The sequence below is a fragment of the Chiloscyllium plagiosum genome, unplaced genomic scaffold (assembly GCF_037043375.1).
Source record: "Chiloscyllium plagiosum isolate Xiang-an unplaced genomic scaffold, Cpla_swu_hap1 HiC_scaffold_2, whole genome shotgun sequence".
NCBI classification, from domain to species: Eukaryota; Metazoa; Chordata; class Chondrichthyes; order Orectolobiformes; family Hemiscylliidae; genus Chiloscyllium; species Chiloscyllium plagiosum.
In genome coordinates this window covers 38,046,071-38,072,907 of record NW_028270140.1, presented here as the reverse complement: position 1 = coordinate 38,072,907, position 26,837 = coordinate 38,046,071, and positions in this window count along the sequence as shown.

The window sequence follows — 26,837 nt, the reverse complement described above, 5'->3', positions numbered from 1 at the left end:
TAACCACAACATCGTACCTGTCAATTTCAATCTGCATTACAAGCTCATTTACCTCCTTTTGCATACTGCAGGCATTTAATTAGAACACCCTCACCTCTGTGTTGACCGCCTGTCTCTCACAGTGGTCTCCTTATCTACTGTGTCTGCAATTAGATTCCTGAGTCTTTATGTACTCTCTTTTCTATTACTTGTTCTGGAAACTTTAATAATCTCTCCTGAGTCCTCCCTTCACCTGACTTTTAACTTTTTGCCATAATTATATGTAACTGAACCCTGACCCCCAACTATTTACCTCAAAGCTGTGCCCTTGCCAATACTGGAAGCAAGAATCTTGTACCCATTAGACAATGATACTGCCTGAGACTCCTCCAAAGCTAAATCCTCTATACCTACCTCACTCGCAGTCTAAGAGACAAGTACCTTGTTTCCTCCCTGATTCACTGCAGTATCTGCAACTTAGGGCTCCTGCTCATCAACTCAAACTAAAACGTCTCAAGCAGATGTTACTGCAGATGTGAGCAAATTGGATAGCTCGGGTATCCACAAGTTTCCAAATATTAGACCTGCAACACATCACCTGAGCAGCAATCTCTTTTCTACTAACTAATTTTGATGTTAACTATTTTAGAAAAGAATTTCTCAAACTGTACTGTTCAGTTGTAATAATATCTCCTGGCCACTTGGCCAAGCAGATGAGACAAGGAAGAATTACTCACCACATACGTACATGTTTTCCTGTGATACATCTCAGTTTTAGATTAGATTAGATTCCCTACAGCCCAACTAGTCCACAGCAACCCTCCGAAAAGTAACCCACCCAGATCCATTCCCCCTAACTAATGTACCTAACTCTACAGGCAATTTAGCATGATCAATTCATCTAACCTGCACATCTTTAGAGCGTGGAAGGAAATCCACACAGACAGGGGGAAAATGTGCAACTCCACACAGAGTCGCCCAAGGCTGGAATCGAACCCGGGTCCCTGGTGCTGTGAGGCAGCGATGCTAACCACTCAGCCACCATACTGCCCAGTACATCCAGCTACCACGAGACAGCAAGAGAAAGGAGGCTATTCAGCCTCTCGAGCCAATTCTTTGACAGGGAGAAACAGGTTAGAGAGGCTCTCTGTTCCTAGTTCTTATCGCTCATCTCTGCTATTGCCCTTTTCAAGGAGCTCAACCTTCCCTTTATGAATTTGTTGTCCTCATATTCAGTCATGTTGTTTGAAAAGCCACTGACCCCACTCTCTCTCCTTTCTTCATGAAGTTGCTGTTTCAGCCCTCTTGCACTCTTTATGAAGCTGTTGTCACAGCCCTCCCTTACACTGTTTAAAACACATAGAATTTGTCTCATCCTCATTCTGATGCAATACTTTCTCCAGACCTAATAAAATTGTGTAGTGATGCAATGAAAATGGAGTTTAGTTTTAAGTCAGAACAAGTAAACTTGTACTTCTGAAGAACTGCTCTTCCCCAGTTAAATCAACTTTATGTTCTCAGTCAGGTTCAACAAGACTCTAAGCAAATTTAGTGGCTTACCTAATGCAGACTTGAACTTCAAACCCATGTCTTCTCCTTGGTAAGACCGCATTGCAACACTGAGTAGAATCTTCTGCTTTCAATGTGGCAATGCTTCAAGGCCAGAATAGTAACTCGGTCTGCTGGTATTGTACTAGAAACCCATTGCCGTCCCATCTCTACCAGAATTCGGTTCTGGATACGAAGGTGGATGATTAACCTTCCTGGCCAACTGCCAATTAACACTCTTTAGAGACCAATTAAATACCACAAAATGGCCACATCCCACCACCACTGGGGGTTAACCAGTTACACACAATGTGAACAACAGATCAACCTGCACAGACTTTCTCTTCACTGCAGAGAGATGGACCAAAGGGTGTCCCTCAATCAAAGGCAATCTTTTCCTGTATGAAGAGCTGGACCTCTCTTCCTGTGATAGCCGTGCAATGAACCCACCCCCAACCATAGGGCGGCACGGTGGTACAGTGGTTAGCACTGCTGCCTCACAGCGCCAGAGACCAGGGTTCAATTCCTGCCTCAAGCAACTGTCTGTGTCGAGTTTGCACATTCTCCCTGTGTCTGCGTGGGTTTCCACCCACAGTCCAAAAACGTGCAGGTTAGGTGAATTGACCATGGGAAATTGCCCAGAGAGTTGGGGGAATGGGTCTGGGTGGGTTGCTCTTCGAAGGGTCGGTGTGGGCTGAAGGGCCTGTTTCCACACTGTAAGTAATCTAATCCTCAACCACCAACCTCAAAGTTACATTCTTGTGACCCATGGCCTGGGTCCTCTATGATTGTGGGGAATATCCTTTGGGTGGCAGCAATGAGTAACGCGCCTGAGCCCAAGATCTCTGGCCCCCAATTTGGCCAACTGCTCTCACTGGGTGGGAAATCCACCCCCGGATCTCAATTCTAGAGGAAGGCCTCACACTTGCCTGATTGATGTGCATTTTGGCAGACCTTCCTGAGAAGAGATGTCTCTGGTCTCTCACTAAACCACAGTAAGATTTTGTCCGTCTATCTTGTTACAGCTCAACCCCAAGGGCAAAGGTCCCCAAACCATCATGATCCATATAAGGAGGAAGGAACAGGCTCCTCTTTGTTATTCAATGCCCTCTCTTTGCTGGTCACAAGAATGTTAACTTAAATCAACCAGTCCCTTCCCTCCTGATATCCTTGATAATTCCAATGTACGAATGTTTTAAAAGACACCAACTTAGCATGGTCTTCTGAATCAAATAAAATGTTTATTAATTATTAAACTACAGGAGAAATGAAAGCAACATAGACAGATTAAAAACAAGAATGGCATAAATACTTTTAAAAAATTACAAATCAGTCTTTTGTTTGACCCGTGTGGAGTTGATAGTGAAATTTGTGGTCCTTAAAATTCCTTAGTCAGCACATTTTATACTCACAACCACTTCCGTTTGTAAATATAAGGCCAGGAGATTGCACCAAGTGCAAGTTCCACTCTAAGCCATTCAGCATCTTGGTTTGGAAATAGATTGGCATTGCTTCAGTGTGACTGGTTATATTTTCCAGGAATTTTAAGCAATTAGACCAATATTGCACTCAGCCAGTTAACTAAACCACAAGAAGGGAACAAAAGGCAGAAGTGGCAGGGGTCAACTGAAATGATTTGACTATCTTTCAATGTACATGTGCACGTACATGCTTCAAAACATCACCCTTTGCAGCTAGTGATCATTCCTGTTATAATTTACGATTGGCAGCTTTCTTGTGGTCAACAATTTTGATTGCTTTATGTTTCTTTCAGGACCAAAAATACCTGCTGCACGAGTCTTTCAAATATATGTCTTCACGATTCAGTCCATACCCTGGAGAAATATGGAAGCAGAAATCACGAGGGAAAGTAATATTAATCTGCCATCACAGAAGGTAAGGTGAGGATGAAGGATCCTTTGCACTGTCAAAAGGTGGGGAAGGAAGAGAGAGAGAGAGAGAGAGAGAGAAGTAAATCCTCCTTAATTCCACTTACATAACTAATAAAACATCAGATGAAAAATGACCTTGAGGTGGGTACAGTACTGTTGTTTTTAATCATACCTAAAAGGACATAGCTGTGGACAAAATAAAGAAATTGCAATGTGCTCCAATTTAAATAATAATCTGGCTCAGCAGAACACCACAACATTATGGATCTTAACCCGTATAGTTGCTACATTATTAAATCTGACCTGATTAAACACTCAGCATCTGATAATCACAACAGTGCATATGTTTTATTTAATATTTAAAATTTAGCTCTGCAAATCATTTGGTTTAGTGTCCAAATTTCAACTGGCACAAAATTCTCAATGTGTAAAGGAAAGCACTTTCTTAGCTTTAATTTTCTAACATTTACCTTCAAGCTCATGGTGCATAAACCTTCAAAGCTAGTTCTCAGTTTGTGGCCTCAATTCATGGATTTTGCTTTATAGATCACACAGGGTAGAAGGAACCTACAAGATGGATATTTGGAATTCTTTCAAAAGCAGAAAGGAACATATTTGATACCAGCAGGAGCTCTTCTGCTGACTCTACAACCAGAATTACAGGGACACATCTCCATGAATCAAACCAATTTAGTGGGAAGTTTTACCAGATGAAAAAACATAAATGCAACAATGTAAAGTTTCTAAACTAAAGATTGCAAACAGATTATTTTTCAGTCTCCATTTAATCTCTGTAATCACACGTAAATATCTGTGAATTGCACAAATCAGTGTGAGTAGTGCTCAGGAATCTCCACAATCAATGCAAAAGTTCCGACAATACTGAATGGCAGAAGCTTCACTGAGGTGAGAGTGACTTCTCCTAACATCAAGGTCATGTGTGATTCAGAAAGCCCTAGTAAAACCAGAGCCATCGGCAATCGGGGGAAACTGGTTCGAGTTATACCTAGTAATAAAGGAAGGTGGCTGTAGCAGCTGGATGTCAGCCATCTCAGCTCCATGGCATATCTGTACTAGATGCTTAGGGTAGTGTCCTACGCCTAACTGTCTTCAGCTACTTCATCAATTATCTTCCCTCCATTATAAGTTCAGAAGTGCTGAAATTTACTGATTGCTGCGCAATGATCAGCACCATGCACGACTTTTCAGATACTGAAGCAGTCCAGGTTCAAGTGCAGAAAGACCTAGACAAAGAACATTCACACACACAAGTTCCAGGCAATGAAAAATTCAAAAAAGAGGCTATGACCATCACCCCTTGACATTCAATGACATTACCATCACTGAATCCTCAGTCCAATATCCTGGGCATTACCATTGACCAGTAACTGACCTGGACTAGTCATAAACTTTGTGACGAGAAGAGCATTTCAGAGGTGAGGAATGCTGCAGCTCACCTCATGTCTCACCAATACCCATCCAACATCTACAAGGCACAAGCCTGGAGTGTGATGGAATACTCTCCACTTGCCTGGATGAGTGCAGCTCCAATAACACTCAGGCAACTTGATACTATCCAGAACAAAGCAGCTTGCTTGATTAGCATCACATCCACAAGCATACACTCCCTCCACCACTGACACTCAGTAGCAGCAGTGCATACCATCTACAAATTACACTACAGAAATTCACCACAGCTCCTTAGACAGCGCCTTCAAAATATGCAATGAAGGGCAGCAGAAACATCACAAACTGCATGTTCAATCCGAGCCACTCACCATCCTGACTTGGAAATGTATCGCTGTTCTTTCAGTGTCACTGAATCAAAAATCTAGAACTCCCTCCTGAAAGTCATTGTGGATCTGCCAACAGCAAATGCACTGCAGCAATTCAAGAAGATATCTCATTATCACCTAACCACGGTTAATTAGGATGGGCAATAAATGTTGGCTCAGCCAGAGACAATCAAGTCCCATGAACAAATATTCAAAAAAATCTAATTTCTGCAATGAAACATAGATGTTCACAACAGTGCAATCCAGAGTGAAAATTTGGACTGTGATCAGGAATCTCTATAAACAGCACCAAATTTCTGGAGATACTCATGATTAGATTAGATTACTTACACTGTGGAAACAGGCCCTTTGGCCCAACAAGTCCACACCGACCCTCTGAAGAGCAGCACACCCAGACCCATTCTGCTACATTTACCCCTGCACCTAACACCACAGGCAATTTAGCATGGCCAATTCACTTAACCTGCACATCTTTGGACTGTGGGAGGAAACCCGCACAGACACGGGGAGAATGTACAAACTCCACACCGACAGTTGCCTGAGGTGGGAATTGAACCCAGGTCTCTGGCGCTGTGAGGCAGCAGTGCTAACCATTGTGCCACCATGCCACCCTGAATGATAAAGGATGGTTCTGTCATTGGTGGAAACTTCATTGCAATGATGAAATATGACTGAATTAGATTAGATTCCCTACAGTATGGAAACAGGCCCTCCGGCTCAACATGTTCACACCGACCCTCCGAAGAGTAACCCACCCCGACCCTATACTTACCGCTGACTAATGCACCTAGCACTACAGACAATTTAACATGGCCAATTCATCTCATGTGCACATCTTTGGATTGTGGGAGGAAACCAGAGTACCCAGAGGAAACCCATACAGACAGTTGCCCGAGGCTGGAATGGAACCCAGGTCCCTGGTGCTGTGAGGTAGCAGTACTAACCGCTGAGCCATCGTGCCCCCATTGTGATATCATTTAGGCAGCAACCTAATTCTCTGATGTTACTCTGTTGATTATTCATTTTGCCTGCATACATTTGGCAGTCAGATTTACTTAGAAGTGACAGGCTGTTATTGTTAAGCTTTCAATTTCTTTTCACTTTCCTTTTAACCAACACTATGATATATACTGTGCTTTCTTTATAACAAGTTATTCTTTGGGACAATGACTGTGCATTTAGGAATGTCTTTTTATCTGTGCTTTTGGAGGAAGAGGAGAATGAAGATTAACACAGATATGTCAGATTGTGTTGCAGAACTACTGCCTCTACCCACCATCACCTCCCTGAGTAAACATATTGCCTTACCTGGTCATAGCCTCCAGAAATATTCTTCCTTTGGACATTTCCTACCTATGATGTTTGGTACCTTAGTATCAGCAAGTTTGCCATGGGCTACATATTAATTTGCAAACAAACTCTTGAGCATGAACTTCCATTATCAATAACTGCCAAGGGCATTTAAGCTTCCCTGAATTATTTTACCTCAGGCATATGCTGAGCTGCCAGAACAGAACATCTGGAGTTAGACCATCTGCAAACCACAGATGTATATAGCAATTGATCGATGATGTTTTGTTTGTCAGTTTCAGGAGCTACACAAAAAACAGCAGGAGAAAGCCTTGATTGCACAAAGTCCATCTAGTGGTTCATTAATTGCACATAGTTTGCCTCATGCGCTCCAACATCCAGCAGTGACCCATTTAAAATCACAAGAAGCAGCATTCTATCAGTGTCCAGGTCATCTGTCCAGGCCAGATCATACAGTTCAATACCCGCTCCATGGCAGGAGTTTAATTGATGGTAATCCTCCACAAGTATTAATTTTGGAGTTAAATTGTGGCAAAAAGTCGTTCTCGTTTCCGTGATTATAGAATATATGTGCGTGATATCAATATTTTCATTTATCAACATACCTAACAGAGTTGAAGATTAGTTGGCACCTTGGGGTGCCACAGTGGCTCAGTGGTTAGTACTACTGCCTCACAACACTAGGGAGCCAGGTTCAATTCTAGCCTTGGGCAACTGTCTGTATGGAGTTTGTATATTCACCTCATGCCTGTGTGGGTTTCCTCCCACAGTCCAAAGATGTGCTGGTCAGGTGAATTGGCCATGTTAAATTGCCCACAGTGTTAGGTACATTAATCAGGGATAAATATAGGGTAGGGGATTGAGTCTAGGTGGGTTACTCTTGGAGGGTCAGTGTGGACTTGTTGGGCCAAAGGGCCTGTTTCCACACTGTAGGGATTCTAATTCACCATGCCGGAAGACTTTTTTTATTCGATGAACAAGGGCAAATTTCACCTGTGGAATAGTTTGTACCATTCTTGCCTCTGACTTAAAAGTTTGTGAGTTCAAGCCCCACACCAGCATGTACTGTTTGTTTGTATAAGAGGGAGTTTATAAGTGAATTAGAGTTTAAATTTGTAGTGTTTGTGTCCAGATGGTTCACAACTGTCTACCTGTGGTTAGAGTCTAATTATTTTAATTAATAGTAATTTGTGATCAGTACAGAAATCTCACCTATGTTTTCTATCAATCTGGGTCTGAAAGTCCCATAAATTGGGAACATAACTGTACTTTAAAAGTCTGTATCCTCTGTGACGAGTCTGCGAATAGCATGGCTTGATTTTCAGCAGCTACCAGTGTGAGTCATAACAGCCACCGTGAGGCTCATGTTTTTTTATTCCATATTTTTATTGAACTCAAATTTCACCATCTGTCATGGTGTGATTCAAACCCATGGCCCCACAACATTAGTCAAGGCTTTGGGACATTACGATTACACTACTACCTCCCTAGAGATCCCCTGACTCAGAGACAGGGATGTTACCCATTGCCTCACATTCCTCTCTTTTGGAACGTACAGGATTAGAGCAGGCCACTGCAAAGTCCTCCCGGTCTGAAATCTTTACGTAGCATTGTCAACAAAACCATGATTTCATTTTGTGATGTTTCATCATGTTTGTGATGGTACAAAATGTGAATTATTTTTAGTTTGCTGTATAAGAAACATTGAATTGGTAAATCATCCCCTTAAGAATCATTCTGGAAGAGCTTGAGATTTCCTATGCCAGCAGTGACTGTGCATTAGCAAATTTTGCATCACATGGAACAGCTTTAAGTTACATTTTGATTTATCTGGCTGCTGCTGCACACTAGGTTCAAGCTGTGTTTTTGGGAAGTGAGTCCTGCTGTTTATGGTTTCTAGCACCTACATTCTAATGAAGGAACACTGAGTGATACCATCTGTTCCAGAATGACTGCTCACATTCTGCTTAGATTGCATTCTTTATTTGTTGTGCGATACATTTGACTTCATGACCACGAGTAATCCCCTAGAACCTCTATATATTACTTGTCTGGAAAGGACATAATTGCTGCTTGTTTATTGTTGTGGGAAGCGGAGTGGGGGGTGGGGGGAATGGGTACAAAGAACAACAAATAACAAAGAAAATTTACAGCCCAGGAGCAGACCCTTCGTCCCTCCAAGCCTGAGCCCATCCAAATCCACTGTCTGAACCTGTCGCCTAATTCCTAAGCAACTGTGTCCCTCTGCTCCCCACCTACTCATGCATCTTTCCAGACGCACCTTAAATGAATCTACCGTGCCTGCTTCTGTCACCTCTGCAGGCAACGTATTCCAGGAGGAGGGAGGGAGATGGCTGCAGTAATGAACCTTGACAGAGGTGGGGTGGGTGATCCACAGACAGGTGTACCCTGGCTTCAAAGGCTGGAGGCAGTGTATGACCACATCTGGGTAGGCAGGATTAGCTGCATGTAGACAGTGGGGACTTGGGGAAGTGTGAAGCTAATGGAGTGAAAACGATGGGCTACTAGGAAGGAGATGGGGATATTTGAGGCCCCACTGATGGAGTCAGGCTGAGGCAGGAAGCAGCTGGGAGAGGAGTGTTCACTGTGACCTTCCATTGTACTGGAAATTGATTGTATGTAATGGAGAAAAAAATAGCTGTTCCTACATTCAGAGTGTGCCAGCTAAGATTCTTGACCTGTGAGGGAGGGGAGTGCAGCATGCACTATCAAAATAGACTTTAAAGGGGAACCTCATTTGTCACAAGGCCGTTGAGAGGTAGACTATACGTGCCTGGCTATCTTTCAGCATCGACCCTCTGTATATATTACATCAACCCGACACTGCATCTGCTGGATTACTCTTTCATACCTGCATCTTTGTGCACAGAGGAAGCCAAACATTAGGGATGTTGAACAAGGAGTGGTGAAGGTTTCATGAGGACTGAATGCAATGTGTGCATATTGTTCCCCTTGTTTCTAGATAGTGTAGTAAGTGTTTAGTGCAAACTCCCAACGATTGAGTATTAACATGAATTACTGCCTGATGGTGTGACAACGTGTTTCTGCCCACTTGTACCAGCTCACACTGCCCTATTATAAGATGTCTTCATCTGTAATGAGAAAAAGGGAGGAGAATGAGTGAGATGGCAGTGGGTAATATTTCCATTGGTGCTGGCGCATATGGGAAAGTGGTGTTAAGATCTGCTGTCATTACCCTATCTATTCTTTCTAGCTGTTCCTTGTCTAACTAACTTCTAACAATAATTGTTTTAAAAAATTATCAGTAAAGACTGGGATTCCATATGAGGTTCATGACTCAGTCAAAACCACCCCCATCTACCACCAACTCCCCCCTCCCCCCCAATCCTCCCACTCTCCCCACTGGGGAATTGACCTTGGAGACAGCAAGAATCAACATGGAACGGGATTGGCCAATGTTCAGTCAAATCCCATTCCCCATGTTGCAGAAAGCCTAACCCCATGACCTCACAACAGATACATAAAAAACTGGTAAGAAATGTCACAAACTGGAGGGGAAAATGTGGGCCAGAGTCGGAAATCCAAACTCTGCAGTGTGAGGAATCAGAGCATGAACCGAGGAAGTTGAGGGGTGACCTTTTTGAGATTTATAAAATTATGAGAGGCATAGATAAGGTGAATAGCAAAGGTCTTTTCCCTAGGGTGTTGAAGTTCAAAACTAGGGTGAGAGGAGAAAGTTTTTAAAAGGACACACGACTCACATGACATTGTGCAGAGAGCAGAATGTGTGTGGAATGAACTGCCAGAGGAAGTGCTTAATACAGATACAGTTACAACATTTATAAAACATTTGGATAAGTACATGAATAGAAAAAGTTATAATGAGGTCAGTCAGGTAGCTCCTTGAATGAGCTTCCTGATTGGAGCTGCTTAATTGGTCCAATGAGGGAGCCCTGACTGACAGATATAAACATGAGTGTCAGAGGTTTTGTTCATGGTGTGAGCTGGCTCTGATGAAGTTGGATCAGTGTCAAGGACAATGCACATGTAAATAAGAGGTGATTTGGTGACGGGATACTGGCCGCTGTGGAGTTATTTCAAAAGGTTGAAGGGATATAGGCCAAGTGCAGGTGAGTGGGACTAATTTAGCTTGGAAACATGGTTGATGTGGATTAGTTGGTCTGAAGGGTCTGTTTCCATGCTGTATGACTCTATGACTCCTTTCAAGGTGAAGGTGAGAAAGGGTTGCTCATCCTCTGATATAAATCATGAGATCCTCTCCTTTACTGCAATGAAGAACTATTAGTATTACCACTTTTACATAATACACCTTTTTCTCTGAACGAGCTGATGGCAAGGGAACAAAATATTGTGTACTTGACCATGGACATTTCAGTATTTGAGATGAGGGTTGGTCTGAAGACTGTAACTATAATGCAGACATGATGGAAGCATCTTTAGATGCTGTTGAATGACAAATATGGTTTGGAAATGTATCTGAATAATTTTGAATAATCCATTATCCCTCAAGATGAAAGAATTGGGAAAAATCATCACTTCCTTATTGTGCCAGCTTTGACTCTGAGAACTATAACTCCCCAAATATGGGCAGTGCTATGGCTACACAAAAGCATTCAAATTATGCTTCCCATTCAGAGCTTCAATTCAATGGTCTGCAAAATATTGGATGTGCTGTTACTCAATAATCTTTAAATCCAGCCTGGATGGTTTGAATAATCTCACTTGGCTGTGTGGCAATTTGGCATAGATCATTGCTATGTGTAGCAGAATCAGTCTGATTTTCACTTGATTGAGATGAACACCCGACAGGATCCACATGGCTGAACATGATATCCTGCTTCATAGCAAAGATGCAAATTATTCCCGTGGAAAGAATATATATTCCAAATTTAGAATGAGCAAGAGAAGTGAAATGGAATCTCTGGATGTTGTTTATGTTATGGTACATCTTTTAGGATTAGTAAATTACATGTTTAGTACTTTTTCTTTGATATGATGCATTATTCAGATCATAATAAATGCACACATAAATACAAAGTATCAATTATGTAAAATGCTGGGAAGAATCACCATTAAATTGTTACAACTCAATTTGTCAAGGGTACATGCTGATCCTGCAGAATGCCCCTACAAATTCTATCCCATACAAATATAGCAACCTTGTCTACACAAAAATGAAACCAATGAAGTGCTAATGGTAATGTCATCCAAATGTGACTTTGCCTTTACCTTATCCTCAGACTTCTTTTAATCATCTCTGCTCGAGCAATGTTAGCTAGCTATTATTTTCCATTATCAAAGAACAGAGAAGAATAGACTGTATAATTAAATGGTCATTAATCATTCATTCCCCCATGTGAACTACATAAAGCCCAATACAGTGATTTAATTCCAGCAGAGCATTTGCTTAGACTTTCTAGGTTGTTGATGGGCACAAGTTCTGGATGAAGAATTCAAAGCATTGAGACAATTGAAAATAGGAGATTAGATAACAAAGGCATTATTGTTGCCACATTTTGACTATTTTTGTGATATGAGTTGTTTGCACTTTTAATAGGGCATATGCCAAACTGCTGTCAATCATTTACCTCAACAGAATGAGAACCGGCCCATGATTTGTGCTGAGACTAAATACTATAGATTGGGCTGTATCTATGCAGCAACAGTGTATAACAGCTAAACAAAGTCTTTTTTTAAAAAGTTTTTCTTTCACTGATTCACTTACATTGGAAATAGCCTGTCCCATTTCATGCAAAATGTCAGTTTGCAGTTGGAATTTCAGGGTAGATTCTGAGAAAAGTGAAGAGAAATCAACAGCACTAGCTTTATAAGTGGCCACTAAAGGTATTGCAACTGAGAGTTCATTTATTCAAATGCAGTTAGTCGGGTGTCAAAAACACCCGATTGCAGTAAAATCCTGCAAATAAAGCTGCATAATGACCATAACATTTCCAACAAACAACAGACATCCTACCTGAATTTACTTTGTCTGACAATATATTGAGGTATATTTTATGAACCTTGGTGAGGATAAAATTGTTACAGGCAATGGACATCTCCACAGACAGAAAATATCAGGACAATCTTAACACCATCTTAAGAATTCAAACAAAGTTTGGTCAACACTTGAAGATCAATTTTGAATGAAGTTGAAATTCAGAATAAACAAATAAAAGTAAATTACTGTGGACTCCGGACATCTGAAATAAAAACAGAAAGTGAAATTCAGCAGCTCTTGCAGTGCCTTTGGAAAGAGAAATAAAGTTAATGTTTCGAGTTCAAAGACCCTTTTTTAGAACAGAGTTTCTCCAGCAATTTCTGTATTTATTTCAGTCGCCCTACCTGGAATTTATGATTTTTGGGTCAGAGATTTTTGACCGTCAGAGATCATTGACGATAAGGCATGATTACAACTTCACAGCAGATGAGCTACCCAACAAAATAATCAAGATCATCATGGCACATACCACAGTGGAAGCATTTCAAAAAGGCCTCATGGACCAATCCAAAGTTATGCTGTGGAAGCTCGGCTGTGAAGCAGACACAAATACAAAGCCAAACTAATGAGAGATAGAGTTCACCGGCTACATATAATTCATCTACTGCTGGCATGCCAGCCAAAGCAGGCAAGCTACATTAGCAGTGCAGCTTTATGCATGCATGAAGAAAATGCCCAGCTTTTAACACTGAACGCAAGGCATGTAGCTCCAGAAAACATTTGCAGCAAGCAAAAGCCAGACCAAGTGATTGAATATGATAAGAAACTATATTCAAAAGCTAATGAATGAAAAGTGTGTACCAAACGGCATCAAGGCAAGATCCACAAAAAGCTAGGCCAGACAGTGATGGATGATGAGGATTAGCAGATCAATTATGCATGAAGTGAGTAAACATTCGGCACAGTGAGCATCAAACCTGGGTGGCAACTTTCAAGGATCTGTGTACCTGGACACCGAGATCTCTCTACTCATCTACACTATCAAGAATTTTATCATTAGCCCAGTACTTTGCATTCTCGTTACTCTGACCAAAGTGAATCACCTCACACTTGTCCGCATTAAACTCCATTTGCCACCCCTCAGCCCAGCTCTGCAGCTTATCTATGTCTCTTTGTAACCTACAACATCCTTCGTCACTATCCACAACTCCACTGACCTTAGTGTCGTCTGCAAATTTACTAACCCACCCTTCTACGCCCTCATCCAGGTCGTTTATAAAAATGACGAACAGCAATGGACCCAACACCGACCCTTGCGGTACACCACTAGTAACTGGTCTCCAGGATGAACATTTCCCATCAACCACTACTCTCTGTCTTCTTTCAGCAAGCCAATTACTGATCCAAACTGTTATTTCTCACAATCCCATTCCTCCGCATTTTGTACAATAGCCTACTGTAGGGAACCTTAGTGAACGCCTTGCTGAAATCCATATACACCACATCAACTGGTTTACTCTCATCTACCTGTTTGGTCACCTTCTCAAAGAACTCAATAAGGTTTGTGAGGCATGACCTACCCTTTACAAAACTGTGCTGACTATCCCTAATCAAATTATTCTTTTCTAGATGATTATAAATCCTATCTCTTATAACATTTTCCAACACTTTACCAACAACTGAAGTAAGGCTCACTGGTCTATAATTACCTGGGTTGTCTCTACTCCCCTTCATGAACAGGGGAACCACATTTGCTATCCTTCAGTCTTCTGGCACTATTCCTGTAGACAATGATGATTTAAAGATCAATGCCAAAGGCTCAGCAATCTCCTCCCTGGCTTCCCAGAGGATCCTAGGATAAATCCCATCCAGCCCAGGGGACTTATCTATTTTCACACTCTGCAGGATTTCTAATACCTCTCCCTTGAGAACCTCAATCCCACCTAGTCTAGTAGCCTGTATCTCAGTATTCTCCTCAACAACTTCGTCATTTTCTGGAGTGAATACTGTAGAAAAATATTCATCTAGTGCTTCCCCTATCTCCTCTGACTCCACTTCCAACTACTATCCTTGATTGGCCCTAATCTTACTTTCGTCATTCTTTTATTCCTTAAATGCCTATAGAAAGCCTTAGGGTTTACCCTAATCCTATCCGCCAACAACTTCTCATGTCTCCTCCTGGCTCTTCTGAGCTCTCTCTTTAGATCTTTCCTGGCTACCTTGTAACTCTCAAGTGCCCTAAGTGAGCCTTCATATCTCATCCTAACATAAGCCTGCTTCTTCCTCTTGACCAGAGATGCCACTTCCTTCGTAAACCATAGCTCCCGCGCTCGACAGCTTCCTCCCTGCCTGACAGGTACATACTTATCTAGGACATTCAGGAGCTTTCCCTTGAATAAGCTCCACATTTCTAATGTGCCCATCCCTGCAGTTTCCTTCCCCATCCTGCTTCCTATCAGTTCAATATCTCAACCAGATACAGTGAAGAATTCTATTGTAACTAGCATACAATCTAAAATACGACATAGCGTTTAACCTGTGCACTGAAAACATACAGCAATCTCCAAAAAACATCACCATAACTAAAGCTGGATGACTAAGTAAGTTATTTAACAGTTAAAGTACATTCAGACAAAATGTCACTATTCTTTGCTGTCATGAAAGTGGTTTGTTTCTTTAAGGGTAAATATTTCATTAGAACAAAGGGAATTTTTTTCACTCATTCATGGCATGTAGATGTCACTGGAAAGGCCAGCATTTATTGTCCATCCCTAATTGCCTTTGAACTAGAATACAACTGTCATTATTTGCATCCTTATGGTAGTATATATTAAATTGCTGTCAATTATTACATACCTCAATATGGTGTGATGTATTTATCCCTTGAATTGCGAGGGAGTTGTGTAATGATGGTTATGTTTTCCTTGGTTTTTCTTTCAGGAGGTCATAAAAACACAGGCTCCGAAACGTCTGGCCTTGGATAGGTTTTAGAGCCAATTTAATTCTAGCCAACAGATACTGCCTCAGGCTTTCAAATAAAAAAACCACTTGTACGTGAAAGGGGATTGGCCAGTTCTCACAGCTCAACCTTACCCTGGTTTGATTTGGTTTTTGGCGGTCTGGCTTATTTACTGAGAACAATTAGGCAGTTGTAAAAGCTGCTGGACCCAAAAGAATAGGTCCATGCTGACCCTCCTCTCTCTCTCTCTGACATCTCTCTTCTAAGACCCTGTGTTTGAATTTACCTTTTGTGATGAGGGGTGTTTATGGGATTGTTGCAGGTACCTGGAACAGCATCATTAAGCAGGGATTATCTGTTAGGTTGTCGGATAGGTTAGGTTATTCCTTATTCTGTTCTCTTTTGTTTGTATTTCATTCAGTAATCTTGTAAATAAAGTCTGTTTTGTTTAAAACTACATGGTTTGACAAACTGCATCACGCCTAGAATATCTGCATTTCACCTGCTTAAAACAAGTAGTAAAGTTAGAGTCTGGGCTACTTTCTTGAAATGTTTTGAGGGGGTCTGGCCTGGTCCAAAACAGTTGGAAGCAGCAGTGATAGAATCAGATATGCTTTATTTAACTCAGTGAATGTGTTCATTAAAGTAGCTTTATCTTCAAATAAAGAACCTGCATTATTATTTCAACAATTGTGTGAATTTGGTGAATGTATGCCTAAAAGAATGTAATAATTTTCTCCTCACAAAATCATCTTTCCAATTCCTTTCTTAGTGTTAAGTTTGAAAACAAGGTTGAATTATCGGGATTAAAAAGAGAAGTGACATACTGTAGGCATTTGCCAAATGTAAATCGGAAAACTATATATCAGTGGTTCCCAAAATGTTTGGAAATAAGAGATTTATTATCTCTACTTAGGGTTACATGTTGGTCACATTTTGTGTTAAGTTTATTGTGAAGTATAACTTAGTTGAGGGGGTTATGGAGTCATAGTCAGAGTCATACCGCACAGAATCAGACCCTTCAGTCCTACAGTCTATAACGAACACAGTCCCAAACTAAACTAGTCCTGCCTGCCTGATCCTGATTCATATCCATCCAAACCCACAGCTGAAGCTTTAATTATCAACGTTGAATTGAAAAGTGTGCTGCTCCTCGGATGCTGCCTGGCCTGCTGCGCTTTTCCAGCACCCCACTTTTCAACTATGGTCTCCAGCATCTGCAGTCATCACTTTCTCCTAGATTATCAATGTTGAGACTATTTTATCACATACGAAAGAGGAAAGAGTCAACCTGAATGCAGGGTAGGAAAGAGTGGAACAAAAAGCCACAAGTGAGCAGTCAGCTTTTGTTAAAGAGAAATTCTGCTGGAGTATACTCAGAGTCACAAAGTCACAAGGAACAGTTAAAAGACCTCTCAATGCAATTAGATCGTGTAACCTACTGATGTGGGATAACATGGCATATTCTTTATTTTACATCTTTACTCAACAATAAGCAATGCTGATGAAACTAAACTAATCTGGCATTTATTGCAGCTCTGTCTTCTTCTCAGTGAAATAAAGCAGATTAACAATTTCTACTGAGCCTCAACTCAGTGGTGATGATCAGTTTACCTTTGGAAATGTTGAACAAGTCCACACAGAAAATGCATGAATAAATGCTTCAAATCATGAAGAGAGCGGTTTAGTTATATATTTGGAGTCAGCCTTTGGCATACGTAACTATAGGTAGTTACAATTGCCTCCCACGAAAGTTGTTCTCAATGAAGTGACAATGAACCTCAGAAACTATCTATACACTGACTGGATTTTTGTAACTAAATATACTGCTGAACACCAGAAACTTTTCTAAAAATGGCATTATAGAATCATTATCCTGTGGAATAACGTTTTTAGACACATTGGAAATTTCCACAAAAACTCACCTGATTGTCCACTTTAACTTTAGTATAAGATTATTGTAAAGCCTGGATACATCATTGTCATGAAATCGTGTTAAGTGTTAGTTTATAATATCATTGGCCGGACATACATTTGAACATTTTGAAAAGAACATTTTTCAAATACAAAATATAACTGTTGTATTTGCGTAGAACATAAGCTGCTGTCCTGCAGTCACTGATTCTATACACTTTCAGAGAAAAGTCACATGACTCATTTTGAGTGTTAAATATTGGTTTTCGATACAAGCAATTAAATAGATCTCCGAAATAACTCCACAGAGGCCGGTATCCCCTCACCAAGTCACCCTTTATTTATACATGGTGAGTCATTGACCAGATTAACAGCCACTATAAGAGAATTCGTATTCTATGACATCCACCTGGCTGACCTCATTATAATCACTACAATCTATGCTTGCAAAGATCTACAAAATGTCATGAAGAGATGAAGAAAATAATCAAGAAGGAAATGGAAAGCAGGCCTTTATCTTGAGAGGACGGGAGTAGTGTTGCAGTTATATGAATACCTGGTAAGAACCTACTTGGAGTGCTGCAAGTAGATTTGGGGACTACACCTTAGGAAGGATATATTGTCCTTAGAGGGGATATAACACACATTTACAAGAATAATACCTGGACTTCAGGGATTATGGTATGAGAATAGATTATATAAACTAGGCTGATTTATTTAGAACTCACAAAATCAAGAATTGATCTCATTGAAGTCTTCAAGATATTAATGGGAAAAAGATAATCAAAGACAAATTATTTCCACTGAGAATTAGGGTCAGGCAGTTTAGAAGAGATGTTAGGAAACACATCTACACGAAAAGGGTGACAGATGTTTGGAAGTCTCATCCACACGTGATAGTGGATATTAGATCAGTTGTTAATTTTAAATCTGAAATGGATAAATTTTTGTTAAGCACCGGGATAGGGGCCAAAGACAGGAATATGGGATTAGACCACAGATCAGCCAGGGTATGACTGAATGTTGGAGTGAGCTTAAGAGCTGAATGTTCTATTCCATTTCTATGTTCTAATAAGTAATGAGAAAAGATATCAAAACAAGATGGGGGAAGAGTGGGAAGAGGCAGGTTAGTCTTCCAGATGGCCAACGGGAATGCAATGGGCCAGATGGCTTCATTACATGTAATTATTCTTTGATTCTGTACAAGTGCTAACCCATGAGGACAAGTTATACTAAATTGGCTTGTATTTCCTTGAATAGAAAAGATTAAGTAGTGATCTTGAGGTGTTATGTGTAAACTTTATACAAATTGTTTTCCCCACAATCTAGAAGTTAAGGCATTACTTAATCAAAATCTTCGAGATATTAATCAGAAAAGGCACAGTAGACAAAGAAAAACTATTTCAGCTGATTGGGGTTACGAGAACTAGAAGGCATAGTCTGAGACTTAGGGCCAGACAGTTCAGGAAAGATGTTAGGAAGCAGTTCTGTACACAAAGATTGGTAGATTTTTGGAACACTCTTCCACAATGGCAGTGGATGTTAGATCAGTTGTTAATTTTAAATTTGAGATAGCTTTTTTTCGTTACGTGAAGACATTAAGGGATAGGGCCAAAGTCAGTAAGTGGAGTGAGGCCACAGATTAGCCACAATCTCATTGAATTTTGGAGTGGGCTTGAGGTGTTGAATGGTCTACCCCTGTTCTTATGTTCCTGTAACACAAAATCCAAGCCTTGTTGATAAATAAAACAATTATTACAGTAATAACATAAAATGAATCAGTTATTACAATGTTTCTTCTCTATCTTCAGCTCCTTCTCAATTGATGTTGGACAGGTATTATACAATTAGAAATCATTGAAAATCTGCAGCATGGAAGCAGGCTATAGAGTCCACAATGACTTTCTGAAGACCATTCCACCCAGACCCATGGCCAATCCACATAATTGGCACATCTTTGGACTGTGTGAGAGCACCTGGAGGAAACCCACACAGTCACGGGGAGAACGTACATACTCCACACAGACAGTCACCCAAGAGTGGGATTGTACACAGGACCCTGGCACCATGAGGCAGCATCTCTAACCACTGAGCCACTAGGCTAACCCACTTAACATGCATAATACTTATCCTGACTGTACTTGTATTTTAGTGGGTCATGTAATTTGAATAACTTGGTCATTTGTCCCAAATACAGGTGATGAGAAATACGGGCACCATTATATGTATTCCACATCTTTCTGTGTCATAATTGTTAGCAATGGCAAAGTGGGAAGCACTGTCAACACATAGTCAGAACTCTGGATTCAAGTCACACTTCAGCAGCTTGAGTAAATAATATATGCTAATATCCCAATGCAGTGCTGAGGGGGTGCCACAGTTGAAATATGAACCTTCAGGTAAAATATTAAATGAGGGTACTGCTCGTCATAGAATTACTTTGAAGAGGTGCCAAGGATTTCTCCTTGTGACAGAGGCCATTATCTATGCCTTGACCAATATTAGGAAAATCAATTGTTCTTGTTATTATCACATTGTTGTTTGTGTGCCTTGCTGTGTGCAGATTGGTTGCTACTGTTTGTGAAATGCAACAGTAAAACATTCTGGAATGTCTTAAGATTGTGAAAAACGATAAATAAATGCAAAGTCTTTTTTTCCTGACTCCTGCACTCATGATACAAGTGTGAAGAAGAGCTTATTTATCAGATCATACTCGTCTTTCTTCCCATCCTCATGAAACCCCCAGGCTTTGAGAAGTAAACTCAACGAAAATGAGGCAAAAGATCAATCTATTTCAGTCATCTTTGGGAGAGAGATCCCCACCCCCTCCTCCCAATGTCCCCACCCCGGGAACACACAGAACATGGCAAAAAAAACATCAAAAAACCACTCCCCTTATCTCCTGCACTTTAACTCTAAAGTATAAGTATTCCCTGGACCTAATCAATCCAGCATTTATTAATTAGAAGAGTAATACAATGTACTGATCAGCAAAGTCATCTACAGGTTATAATGGATAAGTCAATAAGACCACATGGTGCTTCATTGCAGTAAATGACTGGGGTGCTGTAATGCATTAGCAGAGAGATATATTACAAAACAAAGCAAGCTGTATATGACACTGGTTATCGACCATCTGGAAAGCTTTGTACAGTTTTTATAGGCATCTAATCTTGAAGAGGAGATTATTACCTTTTCATGAGTTTGCAAGCAGACACAGGTCATTCATAAAGCAATGTTCATGGTAAAAATACTGAGAAGATTTCTTTTGCATGCCTTGGAAGCTAAATTGTAAACCCATTCTTCGTATGTAGATTTATGATTTTACCACACGTAGTATACAGTACAGAGAAACTCCAATTCACCTTTCAACTCCAAATTTCAGCTTACCTAAAGTTCTGCTCCCTGCATCCTAACCTGAACCAAGCCTCCCTCACCATAAGCTGAATGGCCTGCTTCCACACTGTAGGGATTCTGTGATTTTATTTGAAACTCTCTTCCTCGAAAGGTAGTGGTACCAGAGCGTCTGAATATTTTAAAGGTGGAGGTGGATAGATTCCTGATGAGCAAAGGGAATCGGGGTAGTTGGGAATATGAAGAGAGCAGAACAGCCATAACCTTACTGAATGGCAGACCAGGCTCGCAGGGCCTCTTCCGGCTCCTAAATCATGTTCGTATAGCAGATATGTATCTGGTGCTGCTGCTGAAGTCAAAAGTTTCTGAGCTAAAGACCCACATCCGGACATGACCCTATATTATCTGCCACAAATTGGAAGTGCTGCACAGAGTACAGCAATGTTTTGGGAAAGATTTATTAAACTTAAAGTCTCATGTAGTTGTTCCTGTGATTTGACTGCATGCCGTAAGCTCACACCACTGTTTAAACATCAGTAGATCGATTGCCTTACAATTGACCAACGTGCCTGCAACCAACACCTTAAAAAGGCAATAATTCATCATTCATTGTCTCCACCTAAGTGGGACTTTCTTATGCATTGATAACTATTGCACTCCTTTTACTTAACAATTTCTGATTTTCAAAATAGTGGACCATATTTGAAGCAGCTGGAAATGTGTTGCTGGAAAAGCGCAGCAGGTCAGGCAGCATCCAGGGAACAGGAGAATCGACGTTTCGGGCATAAGCCCTTCTTCAGGAATGAGGAAAGTTTGTCCAGCAGGCTAAGATAAAAGGTAGGGAGGAGGGACTTGGGGGAGGGGCGTCGGAAATGTGATAGGTGGAAAGAGGTCAAGGTGAGGGTGATAGGTCAGACTGGGGTGGGGGCGGAGAGGTCGGGAAGAAGATTGCAGGTTAGGAAGGCGGTGCTGAATTCGATGGATTTGACTGAGACAGGGTGGGGGGAGGGGAAATGAGGAAACTGGTGAAATCCGAGTTCATCCCTTGTGGTTGGAGGGTTCCTGGGCGGAAGATGAGGCGTTCTTCCTCTAACCATCGTTTTGTTGTGGTCTGACGATGGAGGAGTCCAAAGACCTGCATATCCTTGGTGGAGTGGGAGGGGGAATTGAAATGTTGAGCTACAGGGTGGTTGGGTTGGTTGGTCCGGGTGTCCCAGAGGTGTTCTCTGAAACGCTCCGCAAGTAGCCGGCCTGTCTCCCCAATATAGAGGAGGCCACATCGGGTGCAGAGGATGCAATAGATGATGTGTGTGGAGGTGCAGGTGAATCTGTGGCGGATATGGAAGTTTCCTTTGGGGCCTTGGAGGGAGGTGAGGGGGGAGGTGTGGGCGCAAGTCTTGCACCTCCTGCGGTTGCAGGGGAAGGTGCCGGGAGTGGAGGTTGGGTTGGTGGGGGGTGTGGATCTGACGAGGGAGTCACGGAGGGAGTGGTCTTTACGGAATGCTGATAGGGGAGGGAAGGGAAATATATCCTTGGTGGTGGGGTCCGTTTGGAGGTAGCGGAAATGACGGCGGATGATGCGCTTTACATGGAGATTGGTGGGGTGGTAGGTGAGGACCAGTGGGGTTCTGTCCTGGTGGCGGTTGGAGGGACGGGGCTCAAGGGCGGAGGAGCGGGAAGTGGAAGAGATGCGGTAGAGGGCATCGTCGACCACGTCGGGGGGGAAAATTGCGGTTCTTGAAGAAGGAGGCCATCTGGGTTGTGCGTTTTTGGAACTGGTCCTCCTGGGAGCAGATGCGGCGAAGTCGAAGGAATTGGGAGAATGGGATGGTGTTTTTACAGGGGGCAGGATGGGAGGAGGTGTAGTCCAGGTAGCTGTGGGAGTCGGTCGGTTTGTAGTAGATGTCCGTGTTGATTCGGTCGCCTGAGATAGAAATAGAAAGGTCGAGGAAGGGGAGGGAGGAATCTGAGACTGTCCAGGTGAATTTGAGGTCGGGGTGGAAGGTGTTGGTGAAGTGGATGAACTGTTCAACCTCCTCGTGGGAGCACGAGGCGGCGCCAATACAGTCATATTTGAAGCAGTGCAGGTGAAAAGTTATCGAGCAATAGTTCAACACACAGTCAGCAAAGGAAGGCAGAGAGATTGTTTAATTAGTTACTTGGTGTGTAATAAGTAAACATTCGCCACTCAATCCAGGGAAGTTATTTGGGTGAAACTGAGAAATAAGAAAGGGATGATCATCTTATTGGGATTGTATTATAGACCCCCGAGTAGTCAGAGGGAAATTGAGAAGTAAACTTGTAAGGAGATCTCAGCTATCATTAAGAATAATAGGGTGGTTATGGTAGGGGATTTTAACTTTCCAAACATTGACTGGGACTGCCATAGTGTTAAGGGTTTAGAAGGCGAGGAAATTCTTAAGTGCATACAAGACAATTTTCTGATTCAGTATGTGGATGTACCTACTAGAGAAGGTGCAAAACTTGACCTACTCTTGGGAAATAAGGCAGGGCAAGTGACTGAGGTATCAGTGGGGGAGCACTTTGGGGCCAGCGACCATAATTCTATTTGTTTTAAAATAGTGATGGAACAGGACAGACCAGATCTAAAAGTTGAAGTTCTAAATTGGAGAAAGGTCAATTTTGACGGTATTAGGCAAGAACTTTCGAAAGCTGATTGGAGACAGATGTTCGTAGGTAAAGGGATGGCTGGAAAATGGGAAGCCTTCAGAAATGGGATAACAAGAATCCAGAGAAAGTATATTCCTGTCAGGGTGAAAGGGAAGGCTGGTGGTACAGGGAATGCTGGATGACTAAAGAACTTGATGGTTTGGTTAAGAAAAAGAAGGAAGTATATGTCAGGTATAGACACGATAGATCAAGTGAATCCATAGAAGAGTTTAAAGGAAGTAGGAGTATACTTAAGAGGGAAATCAGGAGGGCAAAAAGGGGACATGAGATAGCTTTGGCAAATACAATTAAGGAGAATCCAAAGGGTTTTTACAAATACATTAAGGACAAAAGAGTAACTAGAGAGAGAATAGGGCGCCTCAAAGATCAGCAAGGTGGTCTTTGTGTGGAGCCACAGAATATAGGGGAGATACTAAATGAATATTTTGCATCAGTATTTACTGTGGAAAAGAATATGGAAGATATAGACTGTAGGGAAATAGATGGTGACATCTTGCAAAGTGTCCAGATTACAGAGGAGGAAGTGCTGGATGTCTTAAAACAGATAAACGTGGATAAATCCCCAGGACAAGATCAGGTGAAACCTAGAACTCTGTGGGAAGCTAGAGAAGTGATTGCTGGGCCTCTTGCTGAGATATTTGTATCATCGATAGTCACAGGTGAGGTGTCGGAAGACTGGAGGTTGGCAAATGTGGTATCACTGTTTAAGAAGGGCGGTAAAGACAAGCCAGGGAACTATAGACCAGTGAGCCTGACCTCGGTGGTGGGCAAGTTGTTGGAGGGAACTCTGAGGGACCCTTGTATTTTGAAAGGCAAGGACCGATTAGGGATAGGCAACATGGCTTTGTGCGTGGGAAATCATGTCTCACAAACTTGAATGAGTTTTTTGAAGAAATAACAAAGAAGATTGATGAGGGCAGAGCAGTAGAATTGATCTATATGGACTTCAATAAGGCGTTTGACAAGGTTCCCCATGGGAGACTGATTAGTAAGGCTAGATCTCATGGAATACAGGGATAACTAGCCATTTGGATACAGAACTGGCTCAAAGGTAGAAGACAGAGGGTGGTGGTGGAGGGTTGTTTTTCAGACTGGAGGCCTGTTACCAGTGGTGGGTCCTGGGTCCTCTACTTTTTGTCATTTACATAAATGATTTGGATGCGAGCATAAGAGGTACAGTTAGTAAGTTTGCAGATAACACCAAAATTGGAGGTGTAGTGGATAGCGAAGAGGGTTACCTCAGGTTACAACAGGATCAGGACCAGATGGGCCAATGGGGTGAGAAGTGGCAGATGGAGTTTAATTCAGATAAATGAGAGGTGCTGCATTTTGGGAAAGCAAATCTTAGCAGGACTTATACACTTAATGGTAAGGTCCTCGGGAGTGTTGCTGAACAAAGAGACCTTGGAGTCCAGGTTCATAGCTCCTTGAAAGTGGAGTCGCAGGTAGATAGGATAGTGAAGAAGGCATTTGGTATGCTTTCCTTTGTCGGTCAGAGTATTGAGTACAGGAATTGGGAGGTCATGTTGCGGCTGTACAGGACATTGGTTAGGCCACTCTTGGAATAATGCATGCAGTTCAGGTCTCATTCCTATTGGAAAGATGTTGTGAAACTTGAAAGGGTTCAGAAAAGATTTGCAAGGATGTTACCAGGGTTGGGGGATTTGAGCTATAGGGAGAGGCTGAACAGGCTGGGGCTGTTTTCCCTGGAGCGTCAGAGGCTGAGGGGTGACCTTATAGAGGTTTACAAAATTATGAGGGACATGGATAGGATAAATAGACAAAGTCTTTCCTGGGGTGTGGGAGTCCAGAACTAGAGGGCATAGGTTTCGGGTGAGAGGGGAAAGATATAATAGAGACCTTAGGGGCAACTTTTTCACGCAGAGGGTGGTACGTGTATGGAATGAGCTGCCAGAGGATGTGGTGGAGGCTGGTACAATTGCAACATTTAAGAGGCATTTGGATGGGTATATGGATAGGAAGGGTTTGGAGGGATATGGACCGGGTGCTGGCAGGCGGGACTAGATTGAGTTGGGATATCTGGTCGGCATGGACGGGTTGGACCGAAGGGTCTGTTTCCGTGCTGTACATCTCTATGACTCTATGATTCTATAAGTCATTAAATTGTTACGCCTACTTTGGAGAAAATAATCAATTTAATGAATGGTGCCCATGTGAAATACAATAACTTTGCACAACACTGTTATGTGAAATTATGCATTCTATATCAGGCCACAAGAATATTTTTTGCAGGTTTGAATCCCTGCTTTCTTTTATTTGCTTCCCCACTTGACAACTGCATTTTTTAAAATTGCTACTTAATGTTTTACTAGTATTGGCCTATAGCATTTGCTATCAGGTGGAGGATGGGCAAGTTATTTGAAATTCACACATATTCCTTCAGTATGTTTGTCCTTTTGTATTGCTTATTACATTCCCAGGCCTCAGGAAGTACAAAAGCAGAGCTATTTCATGGGGAATTAGCCTGATTTTATTCCTTGACAAGCAATCTAAGATGGCTTGTCTGATGTGTCCTCGTTTCATTTATTTAATCCCATTCATTTCAAGTTCAGACACCAAGAGGATAATCCGATCGGAGAATGCTGTACACAATATTCCATAGAAAATTAGATGCATGCAGTTAGAAATATTGAGATATTGTTTTCCTTTCACCATTAGTTTATGGTCTACAAATAATGAGAAGCAGTCAAACCCAACTGGGAGAATTAATGAAAAAAACTGTTCTGTGGTCCAGCACACACCTGCCTTTCAAAGTAGTAATTTATAACAAAGGTTTATACCTTTGTCAGGATCTTAGATGAGAAAAAATAGGTTACAAGCAGATTTGGATATGATGGACGATTAAGTCTAATGAGTGCAACTTGATATAAATATCATCCATTGAGACTACATTCAAATAACTTTTTCTTGTTCAAGTGTTTTTCACTTAAGGGAACTTTGAATAGTACTGCTAAGCACAGCCTCAATTTACAATTATATGTGGATACTGCATATGTTTCAGGAAACATGTTAGCTTTGTCATTACTGATCAATTATCTAGTCGGTGTGCTTTACTGTGAAGTAATGTTTTGCTGAAAATGATCTTCTCGAATCCTCAATTCCAGGGTTAGGATGATGGAAATTTGTCTCTCAGGCAAAGAACCAAAACAATGCCTGCTGGGCACACAGATGATGAGTCAGATGTGGAGGCAGCAGTTTATTCAAGCACAGTAGCTTAACAGCACGATCTAATCACTGCAATTCATTGATTGATGTGGAGTGTTCAAACAACCTGCACAGCAGAGGCTATCTCTTTCAAGGGGTTAGGGTTCAAGGGTCATGGATAAATTGCATTTTCTTCCAGAAGCTTTTCAAGTCTAAGGAAAAAAAGGTCTGGAACAAACCATGACACGTCATATTGATGTCTCCACCTGCCCTCCTTATCGCCTGTC